At 39.5% G+C, this 12,398-nt stretch overlaps 1 long non-coding RNA gene across 1 annotated transcript; it reads right to left on the reverse strand.

Annotated features, from left to right (window-relative positions):
• Positions 1-1,721: 1,721 nt before the first annotated feature.
• Positions 1,722-8,641, reverse strand: LOC149117225 (uncharacterized). The gene is made up of 3 exons (XR_016204116.1): positions 8,608-8,641; positions 8,152-8,181; positions 1,722-2,020 (listed from the first exon to the last, which is right to left on the reverse strand). It is a non-coding gene; the product is annotated as an uncharacterized LOC149117225 (long non-coding RNA).
• Positions 8,642-12,398: the final 3,757 nt, after the last annotated feature.

Consider the following 12,398-nt stretch of genomic DNA (forward strand, 5'->3'; position numbering starts at 1 on the left):
AGTGCTTAGCAAACCTCCCAAGTGCATCCATAACTCAATTGTGCACGCTATGGCGTTTACCATTTGTTTTATACCATAACATTGAGACACTGGAACAACAGAAGTCCTTTTATTGAGCGACATCACAAAAGAATGTTCGTGTAGTCTTACATGACAAGAGAAAACAAGCGCGCGAAAATTCATTCATGACAACCGACTGCACACCAGTAACTCGATAAAGTTTCATCTTCAGAAAACTGTGAAGACAGTTTCGCATTTCTGGCAGAAGAACGTCGGCCATTACTTTGGAAACAATGTCTGTCAAAAGATTTGCTTTGTAAACATTAGCAGACACGTCAGTAGCGTACACCCATGGGCAAATAGTAGACGCTAAATTAACCAATCAGAGCGCCCGTTTTGCTTCAGTTATGTTATAATTAAGTTTTCTCCACGCTTACGAGTGATAAACCGCAGTGACGGCGACGGAAAATAAAGTTACAATTAACATGTCTGCATAAGAACCTTTCCTTTATAAAGAACAACAATTTGCTATCTTCAGGCTTGCACTTTTGCCTCTTTCTTTTTCCATTATATTGACATTCCCTTGATTACTTCATCGCCCTCCGAGAAAGTGAAGCAGAAACAGTTAGAATGGAAAATCCACTAAGGAGCTTACACTATATAAAAAGGTTCTTGTGACACAGCCAAATGCGGTTCGAATTTCGTACATGTAACACAGGGTCCAAATTTAAATACATAGAATTATATTTGAGTATAACGTTAGCTTTGCGGAATTAAGTAAGTTGTTTTTCCTTAGACATTTAACAGGGTAAATATTATCTCATTTTGGAATTGATGAGAGACGGCGTGGCAGTTGTCCGTTTCGTTAATGGTCGATGCCATTTTCGCGACACTCGGAAATTTAACTATCAACAAAGTTTTCTCTACTAAGAAAAAATAAAATTTGTAAGTAACCACCCAGAATCGAACCCGGAACCTCTGTTTCCTAACATCCCTCTTATACCACTACACTACCGGGTTAGTCTGCCAAATTTAATTATAAAACGTGACTTTCTCAAATATTAATGATAGAGTTACCCCAACCATCAAATAAACGCTGACCGCAAGCAACCAGTGTGAATATGAACAATTAAGAATTTGGTGAGTGCGTTTTGCTCCATCAACAAATTATAACCACTTTCTACCTTGTCCAGACCTAAACTAAAGCAGATATGGCATCGTCCGCTCTGAAAGGCTTGGTTACCAATGATGACATCGAACGTTAAAAATGGCATCGACCATTTTCGAAACGGAAATCGGTGACGGCGTGTTTGTAGATATGAAGCTGATACGCAAAATATAAGCGAGATATCAGGATCAGGATTTACTAATTACCAGACTGGTTAATTTCTAACCTTGCTATTATTTTAAAACCAAAGCAAGCAAGCAGTTGAACCCGAAGTCTTTAGACTTCTACAAAAGGCCACCTCCGAGTTGCCATTTGCCTATGCGTCAAAACATTTCGTCATGCAAAATGTGTTCCACCTACAAGTTCATTTTCATGCAAATGAAGTTCATTTTCATATGAAAGGTTTTACACGAGGACTCGTTTTGAAACAGAGGCACATGATAACTAGGAAACGGCCTATTGTAGACTTCCTGCGAAACCTATTCTACATCACATTGTAATAGCTGAGATTCAGTCATATTTCTTTCTTCTTCATGTTCTCTCAATCGTGCAAATATTTTCTCTATTCCTTAATGACAATATTCGTGTCCATTCCAATTCTTAACGCAGTTACTTACTTGATCGGACGTGGGGGACGACAACGACCTCGCCCACAGCAGACTCTGCGTAATTTGGAGATTCTGCGCAATCTGCGCGAGCCTCTGATGACTCCGCGACGAAAACGGCCTCCAAGACGTCTTGTCCGACGACGACGTTGGACAAGGCAGTTACATCGCAGTCGTGAGCGACGAAAACTGCGGCGTCGTGGTCTTAGAGGACGTGGTCTTGGAGGAAGTCGTGTATCCTGTAAATCTGAAAAACGGGGGAATGAAACTATGGCTACAAAATCCACAACATAACATCTTGTGACAGTGCATGGTTGACTGGCTTTAGGAGGATAACGTTTGTTCTAAGTTAATTCTCCACCGATTGCTTAATACTTTTTTAAAATATTTTTTTGTTTGCAGTCAATGAAGACAAATCTACTGTCATGGAAATCCTTAAGAGTTATTGTCTGAGAAAACCAGGCAGGTGGTCAAAGATGGGGGTCGGCCAAATTATTCCATACTAACATCATAGATAGGTTAGGTTGACTTAAGGATAAATATACTAAAGTTTGCTATTCAAGTATTTTTGTATAGGAGATATGAGATCCAATCTCCATCACCCCCTCAGGTCCTAGCCTTCTGGTAAATTTGACCCAAATTCGACATCCAGCAAAAACTGTAAAATTTAGCGAACGAAGTTCGTGTTTTCTATCTGATATAATTGGACATAGAACTTCTTGTAAAAAGCCAGAGATATGAGAAATAAGCACAAGTCAGTCTACACCATTTAGTTTTCGAACACCCATATTTCGTATCTGCGAATAAGCAACAAATGAGCCATTTTCAACTTCCCGCAGAACGCACAACTAAAACGTCAGCAATAATCGGATGCCAAAACTAAACACTCTTACCTTCCCTCTATCAAAAACAGCAATAATCTTTTTGGGCCATTCAAACACCAAGATACTACATCACCTCCATTTCTCCTACCAGTCGATGTCATATACAGCACGACGCGACGCAAGCAATGTGCTGTTTAAGCCGCTCCTGGATTTCGCATTGGGTTTGTCCGAAGTTGAGTATATACAGTTCATCAAATTAGTTCCACAAAAAAAATTTCAAATCCCTTCTCTTTCGAATTTAACGGAGAGAAAATAGGAAAACACGAAAATGAACACAACGACGCCATGTTGAATTTTTTGACTCGGGACAGACTGGGAACTAGTTGACTGGTGGTACAGGAGGGATGGGTGATTGTTCCACGCTGCTTTCATGAGAAAGCTTTTTGATTGAAGCAAGGCTGGTCTAGGTTCATACCGTAAGTGGCAACGTCTAACGAACTATTAGGAAATGAAGATACGACCGAGAGTTACCAAAGATTTTCATTGCTTAATTTTAAACGGCCTAAGGGAAAATCGTTTTGGCATTTAATTTACATTTTGTGGGCTTTGAATAGGCGAAGTTTCCAGCTTAAGCAATCTTGTATAGTCAAAGACGGGATTGCAACAAATCAAATAAAAGCCAAAATCACAATAGTAATTTTGAGTGACAATACCGTAGCCCAGTTTAAAGTCTTGTTTGCAAATTCACCTGTAGAAACTCTTTTTTTTTTCTTTTCAATACAAAGGGGAAAAAATCCGGAAAAATAACGTCATATTATCTTATATCGTTAGAGCTTATACATGTACAAAAGTATTTTATGACAATTTTATTCTTACCATATTTACATTTATGACGTGACATATGATCTTCGCTCCAGTCTTTTGCGACAATATATACATTGTAGTCAGAAGCGTGATGTACAACGCAAAATGAGCTGCTCATTTTCAGCTGTGGAAAGTGTGTGCGGTCCAACACCATACGCGCCAAATGAACTTCATGTTATTCCTCTAAAATCGTGCAGAAAGGATTTAACAGATTATCTAACTAATCTGGGTGTCAGTGGAAGTCGAGGCTTCGGGACACGGATTAACGAGGCTGATGTTATTCTCAATCGCGCCGGATTGCATTCACTATCAGAGGAAGACAGGGAAAGGATTACCGTATGTCCAAAGCACAGACACGAATTAACAACACATTACCAGAAGTTAAAGTCCAGTTGTTCTCACCCATCTCACAGAGGTGAAGCGAAAAAAATTAGAAAATCCTCTTCGGGTAAACAAACAGGTGTCGGAAGAAACATATCAGGAGTTTCAAGTTTCAGTTCCAATAGGATCCGGTAAGTACAATAAGCCAATATTTAAATTATTTCCTCGCAATTCACCTATTTTTGGTAATTAATATACTCTTTATATGTTACTTCAAGATATTTTCACCTTACGTGTAGTTTCTTATCTGTTCGGAAATATCTGCTAATTTGACAGATGGGTTGTTTTGTTGCAATGTAACATTTCATTCAGTTGAAATCAACATCCTGTGTATTTTTAAACTAGCAAATCAAATATTGTTTCAGCCCTGTGTAACACTTGTCGAAAAGGCCATTCAAGCAGATTAAAAGTGGAGGATGCAACCTCAAAATGTGAGGACGAGCTTAAGGTGCGTGTTTTGAATTAAAAGTAGGATTACTGTTCCTTTGGAAGATATATTAACTTTGACAGCACTGCTTTATTTATTCGACCCGGAAACAATCCATCTCCTATCACATTTATTACAGTAACAAAGCGGAGACCGCAATCAATCTGATTTCGCCACAATGTTTGTCGGCCTCTAAGGGCGGGACGAGGCGAGGTGGGGTAGAAAGTGCTCCCAATCCTTCTGTATTTGCTTACCAAACAAAGGTTTGCGTAGGGTACAGCAGCCTGCCAAAACGTCGTTTATTTACACATTTTAAGATATCAAGCCACCTGACTAAAATTTACTACATCGCGTTATTTCCTAATAAAAAAGTCGTGGAATTTGGTCACTATCAATGGTCACTCCTCTCGCGGGTAGAAAAAGGGTAAGAAGTTGCTGAAAATGTTTTTGTTTTTGTTCCCCCTGTCTTGCTTTTCTCGGCCAGAGGAAAAAAAAAAAAAAGAGATAAAATTTCTACATTTTGACCCAACGCTTAGCCGATATCAAATGCTTTGTAGTTGCAAAGGTTTTCCCGAAAATGGTAGCATTTTCTCCAATTACTGATGACTGGGACTCTGATCATTGTTTAACCTACAGTACAAACTATTTTCAACGACTGACTCTGGAAAGCTGGTACACTAACCTAGAACAAACGCCTCTTAAAAGATGTCAACTGCTACCTGCGCATTACAAACGATTTATCCATGACGGAAACGAAACCGACAAACGCACTTCTTACAGACCGACTTAATTTGACCATAGACAAACCGACCTATTTGACTCACAATAGACGGATCGAAACCGACCAATGACTGGTTACAAACTTTATACGAGTCTTTCAGCCAATACCATCATGGCTAAACTGACCAATCACGTTTAACGGACCAGACTTATAACATCATCGACTGACAAACACTATTCACTTGACTCTGAAGATGAGTTCCGCTCAGGTTGTCGAAACGTCAGTCACCAACAACAGTTCTTTTCAGAACTACCCTCACCCGGACGATCACACTATACGAACCACTGATACTCCTGGGTTCAAACCATTTACTATTGGTACATATATCAGATGGAAGAGTTAATCCGATAGCTTCGACTTTAAATTCGAATTGGGAAAGTATATCAAGCACACAAAAGGCCTACTACCTGCAGAAAGTGGGTCAAGTTCTCACTGAGGTGTTAACAACCATTGCACCAGATCAGGAAGAGAAAGTACTAGAAGCACTGAGGCGTTCTTTAGATACAACTCTTGTCAAAAAAGGAAACGAAAGCAGAGCATGTGCTGTCAAAGAAGAAGTGACTACAGACTAATTGTCGATTTTGCTGGGGGTGTATCACGAAGCGGAAAGTCGACAAATTCGATTGCAAATTCTATCAATGTTTGCGAAACATTTTCCAAACAAGGAGCTCAGAGAGATGATTTCAGGTCTTAGCAAATGGCAGATCGATCAAGCCCGTCGCCATGCTGCAGAAGAAGGACCAGGACGACCAGTGGTGTCCGCACCCATAAAACGAACACGCCTTGATCCAGTGAAAACAATTCACTTCATCAACTTTATTGCTAGTGCAAATTTTTTACAGGACGTTGCCTATGGCACTAAAGAACTAAAGATAGCAAACCGGATTACTGGAAAAAAAATTGCTTGGGATTAGCAAGAGAAAACAAAAACAAAACAAAAATCGGGGATAATACAGCTAAACTAATTTTTTGTTTAATTTGTTGCCTAAGGTTCCATCAACAGCATATATAACCAAGGAGCGCGTACTCCTAAGGACCCTCTGGTGTACATGACAAGCCGGGATGACAAGTTCAATGCTCTTATTAAAAGCAAATGACGTATTCGGTGAGGGCTCCTAAGTAAATATTTCGGTTCCCGACATTTGTTCATTGACAGACCAACAGAACTAGCAAACTTCAAATAAGTAAACGAGAGACCAAAAGTAAAAGCAGACATACTTTGGAAAAGGCAGTTATCTGTAGGAAAAAATAAATTCCAACCCAAAGAGGATCTGCACGGAAAAGTCTCTCGTCTAAATATCAAGCGCACATTTTCCGTTAGTTATCTTTAGTTTTACGCAGTTTAATTTATGGGTAGAACAATACCAGAACACTGTTTCAACTTATTTCATACATCCAATCTGATTGCATTTTGCGGTAAAGGTAGCGATATTTCAGCTTTCCTTAGTGATTCAGAGGGGAACGTATCGAGTAGAGAGATTAACCAAGGAGAGTAATAACTGTAATCAGTTTTCTTACACATTGTACAGAGATTTGTTTTACTAATCTTATGTGGTGCAAGTATCAAATAACGGTAGTTCTTTCGAAGTTACTTAACGGAAACTCTTTTTTATATAGGCATTGCTATTTCTGTTATTAAATCTACAATTTCAGTTGTTCATGCTTTAGCGTGCTTTATCGAGTTATGAAGAGCTCGGGAGTTGGATAGGTGGAAAGAAGTGTACGAGTTTATCGAGGCGAGAGCATCTGTGATTCCTTGACGGTGGAAATGCACATCAAAGCCGCGCGCTCGGAAAAAGATCAGATGAAGCTGTTTATTCACGATATTGCGCGGTTCTGCTGGCTCTATTATAAACGTGATTCGTTCATATTATTATTTTTTTAGACCTTGAGCTGTTTATCGCGACAAAACAGGCGTTTCTGGCAACAATGCGACGGCGACAGGTCCCTCCTTACCCAAAGCATAAATAAGTAGGTCCCAGTCCCTTGCGAGCAATCCAACTCAAGATGGCGTCGTTCTGTTTACTTCATGTTTCTTTTTAAATTCTCGTTCTGTTAGATTGGCCAAAGAGGGGTTCTGAATTTTTTTTGGACCACTTTAGTCAACTGCATATATTTAACACTGGACAAACCCAATGCGAAATCCAGGAGCGGCTTAAACAGCACATTGCTTGCGTCGTGTCGTGCTGTATATGACATCGACTGGTAGGAGAAATGGAGGTGATGTAGTATCTTGGTGTTTGAATAGCCCAAAAAGATTATTGCTGTTTGTGATAGAGGGAAGGTAAAAGTGTTTGGTTTTGGCATCCGATTATTGCTGACGTTTTAGTTGTGCGTTCTGCGGGAAGTTGAAAATGGCTCATTTGTTGCTTATTCGCATATAGGTATTCGAAAACTAAATGGTGTAGACTGACTTGTGCTTATTTCTCATATCTCTGGCTTTTTACAAGAAGTTCTATGTCCAATTATATCAGATAGAAAACACGAACTTCGTTCGCTAAATTTTACAGTTTTTGCTGGATGTCAAATTTGGGTCATATTTACCAGAAAAACTAGGACCTGAGGGGGTGATGGAGATTGGATCTCATATCTCCTATACCAAAACGCTTGAAGAGCAAACTTTAGTATATTTATCCATAAGTCAACCTAACTTATCTATGATGTTAGTATGGAATAATTTGGCCGACCCCCATCTTTCAGCTTTTTCAGATTTTGCCCGGTTTTCTCAGACAGTGACTCTTAAATGCTACAAAATAGTTACAAAAACACGAGAAAAATGTGAGGAGAACGTGTACGTGGGATTTTAATCTACAAATGTTTCTTGCTCGATAGAAACACAGATAAAATGTTTTCTTTATCTCCTTGGAAAAGACTGCCACTTGTTTGTTTCGATCGTTGAGATAATTTCCCTAACTCTTTTTAACGTATAAATTGTACTCTTAATCGTTTTTCCTGAAAAGTCAGACAAATAAATGCCTTGTTTTGCCATTTACATGTAAATAATATGATTGAATAAATATCGAGGCTCGAAGATTAGTGACAATGTTTCTCGAATTCTTGACTTCTTTCATATTAGAAAATCGTAGCTCCACTTATCTCACCCATTGGGTCTAAAGCATCCTCAAATTCATCTGGAAAATTAAACAAGACGAAAAACGCTCAGTTTGGCAATTGTTTACGACCTGACTGTGTCTAAAAAGCGGGCGTAGTGTAATTGTGTGTGTACCAAATCCAAGATGGTCCAGTACATCACGGCGAAAGTGTCTTGAATTCTACCAAAAACATTTGAATTATTAAAATTCACTTTATGTCAACTGAAAAACCCTTTACCCGGCTTTTCCTCCCTAGCGCAATACCAACTGGTGGAAAATTTTCACAAAGCCCAGGGTGATTTCTTAGTATGTTTTAGTGTGTCATATTTTAAGCACTTACTTGATCGTCTGACGAATAATCGAATGAAGGGCATCTCGATACAGCAAACATGTATTATAAAAAGCACCTTGCAGTGTTTGCAGGTAGGTAATAAGGAGTAATGATCAAAGCTTTTATCATCTTACCGAACAATTCTGCATCTTCAATCGCATTCTGTGCAAAAAGAGAGAAAGACAGAAAACAAGGAAGAGGCAGGTTTTGTTAAATCTTATTTCGAAGTATAAATATATATAGAAATCTTTTCAAAGTCGGCTGATATGCTTTGGATTCGATGCAAACTTCTCAAACTTATCCAGATCACTGATTTTCCTTTGGAGCATGTGTAAACACAAAAAGGCAAGTAAAATGCATGCTAGTTTCGACGGCTTGCAAATAAAAATGCCAATGGCAGCTAGAACAACTATCTTCTTAATCAGCTACTAAATCTCGTTTTTCCAGGTACATGTTGATGTATTATATTAACTGTTAAATGTATATGGTGTTGTTTTGTTATACTGATCGCTGAAATTAACTTTACCGACCCTCCATTGTAACTGAGAAAGCTGCAGAAGGCAATGTAAAGAAAACCTTCAGAGAACGTCTAGAGTCCATGACTATATGAAAAATTTCATACCTTCAGAAACGACGCAAACCCCAAAAGGTAGAACTGCAATGAAGCAAATCTTTAAACCCATGTCTCCGAGAGATAACCAAGGCTCTAGATCTGAAAAACCCCTTGCATAATACCCCTTTTATGCATTTGGAACGTAAGAGAAGTGTCAAATAAGCAGAGCCAATGCAGGTAATTGCCATTATACTGTCTGCCTAGACACCAGATTAAGCTAATTGCTCGGGTGATTTATCAATGCTGCCAACGTTATGATCGTCTAATATCAACCGTCGACTATCCTCAAGAGCTTTAAGAGGCTGTCTCTGTAAGAACCGACCACTGATTTTACTTCGAAAATTCGATTTTTCTCATAAGCTTGGATTTCGAAGCCCTTACATTACCTAGTCAATCAATAAAATGAGTTTTATTTCATTAAAAATTCCAATTGAAGTTTTCTAGGATTGATTGAAGTTCGGTCCGCTCGACACAAGTTTCATGCCCGCCGAAACTGGAAAAATAGCACATATTGCCGGCGCTCTAAAAAAAATAATATTCGCTCAAAAGTCCCAATTCTTTTTTTAAACTATAGATATATCATAGCAGTTTGTTTAGCCATGTTGTAATTATAATTCAATGTTGTTCCTTCAACGGTTAAAAGAAGATTTTCTACCCGTTAAATCGAGTTTTGAACCAGACGCGAAAATAGCTCTACTTTGAAGGCACGTTTTAAAAATGTGGCACCTGTTTGAAACTGCTGAACTACATGAATAGAAAGTATAAAAGTCCCTTAATTTAAAACAATAATAAAATTTGTCTGCCCACCAGGTTTTCAAAACTAACGACCGCTTAAAGTTCAGGAAATTTTGAAAATATTCCAGTGAGTAACTAACACACTCGCCTTCGTAAAGTGCTCCGATAAATTCCCGTAAATCTCTTACCTGGCTTCAAGATTAAAGTTTTGGTCCTTTGTAGGGATCCTTGAAACCTAGGTAGCATTAAAACTGCCAGCTTTTCCTTCCAACTGTAGGTTTGTATATAAAGTAGAGTTGTACGTTCCTCATCTGTGTCGAGCGTGACCGTCACATACTTCGATGTTCTTTGTATAACTGACCATTGTTTTCCTCGAAGCCGGTTTGATCATGTAGACTCCTCTTGAAAGGTTTGTAGAAGCGCTCTTTTGGACAACTCTCGGCGCACCTACATGTATGAACAGTAAACGGTGATTCGGGAAGCCAAGGAAGGATTGATAAATGCCACGGCCATTTTGTGTTTACAACAAGTGATTTAGTTCCCAAACTTCCTATGAGTATAGCAAAGTGAGAAATCGGTCTCTCAACATCTGCACGCGCTTCGATATGGACGGTTTTTGGAAGGTTTCTTGGTGCCATCTTTTGATTTTCTTCCATTGTGCTTTCTATGAAAAACGAACGGCTGATAACGGGAAAGGAAAAGTGAATTTTAGGTCCATGTCTGCTTCCTCCGCCCTCGTGTATTAACAACTCCTTATATTTTTCCGAGGAAAGGTAGATAAAAATTGAAAAGGTGCAATGATTGTCGTCGTTCGGTCATACTGAAAAGATTGCACTAGTCCACCAGCTTCGTCAAAATGTCACACAAGTTGTAACGTGACCAATTACCCGGGAGGGGGGTACTCCCTTATATGGGCTATATAGGTATCTGCATGTGAGGCCCCAAAGGGTAGAGTTACTGAAAAGATTGCACTAGTCCAAAAAATTAATGGGTGGCTTTTTCACTATCCATATTGAAATGAGAAAATCTTGCCAAATCTAATGATCGGTGCGCGCGGGGTAGGGGTTTGCCCTCGGCCCCTGGTAATTGGCCCGGGGGGGGGGTACTTCCAGAAAAGTTGAGTGGGGGTGTGCGGCCCATTTCCCAAAACCCTGACCCTCTTTATGACCAAAAGTCTGCGTTTTTTGCTACCCTATTTATGACCTGACCAAAAATTCGATAGCCTATTTATGACCGTTGCGGCTGACACAGTTGTCCTAAACATACGTTATGAAGGGCTTTTGTTGAAGGTCTTATTGATAATGATGAAAAAGTAGCTTCTGCTTAGAAACATACCCAATTCAAGACTAGAGGGCTAAAACCATACCCAATTTATAACCAAAATGGCCAAAATCGATACCCTATTTATGACCCAAACGGCTGAAAAACCCTACCCTTTGGGCCTCACGTGCAGATACCTATATAGCCCATATAAAGGAGTACCCCCCTCCCGGGTGATTGGTCACGTTACAACTTGTGTGACATTTTGACGAAGCTGGTGCAGCTTTCGTTGTAAAACCGGCCCGATAAACGGATCCTGAAGTTTATTTTATGGGCTGTGCAAGATACTAGAAGACAAGCATCAAGCATAAAACAGAAGTAAAGCCCATCATTCATCGCAAAACATAGTTCCATTCAAGCGTGTCGTGTTCATTCAGGTTCATTTCCCAGCGATGCAACCGGTAAGTGTTCGTTGTTGTTGTTTTTCAAACTCGGGCATATAGCCCTCAAGCTCCCAATAGTCTTGGCAGTAGTGCAGGATTCAGTTGCCATTAAACGGTCAATGAAAACTTACGATTTTTTTCTTCTCCTAGTGCTACCTCTGTTGCAGAACTTATTGAAGAGTCAGGACGACGGCTACGGTTAATTTCTGCAGACCGGCGCCATTATTTACTTTGGGAGTCTCGCAAGTCTTGAGAATTGATCAACTTTAACGCAACCTTCACCTCAAAACTGGATCTAGAGTGTACACAAGTATTAAAGGAAGCTATTTGCCACTACTCAGAAGGTCAACAAACGAACCTGAACGGAAGAAGATGTATTTTCACCGGGTGCTAGGGTTATGCAAATGAGCTTTGACACGAGCGATAGCTATGTAAACACACTGACTGTGGCAGATTTTAATCTGTTCTCGCGTGCAATCCAATGAGATACCCGCCGGTTTGAACTTATAGAACGGTTTATTAAGGTATGAAATTTACTGTGATGTGCTTTTTAGCCTTCATTTAGACCCAACTTTTGAGGTTTTCCCCGTCAAATTTGGCTAAATTTTAGTAGGTGATCAACGGCCTCGGAGTAGGGTATCTTCCAGCCTCACTGGTAAGCTTAGAATTTTTCGAAAAGTTTCCATATTTCGTCAGTCAAAGTAATGAATGTACCTTAAAATTCGCGTGAAAACGAAATTCCGTGAGCTACATTTTAGGCGACGTAGCACGCTTCACAAAATCGGTGAATTTTACCTTTCTGATCACGGTCGGCAACCTCAGTTTGGCCAAAATTCAATTTTGGCTCGTAGCAAAGCAAAAAATAGGGATTTGG

Source organism: Orbicella faveolata, unplaced genomic scaffold (assembly GCF_042242905.1).
Source record: "Orbicella faveolata isolate gen_17 unplaced genomic scaffold, um_ofav_v1 contig_12, whole genome shotgun sequence".
NCBI lineage: Eukaryota > Metazoa > Cnidaria > Anthozoa > Scleractinia > Merulinidae > Orbicella > Orbicella faveolata.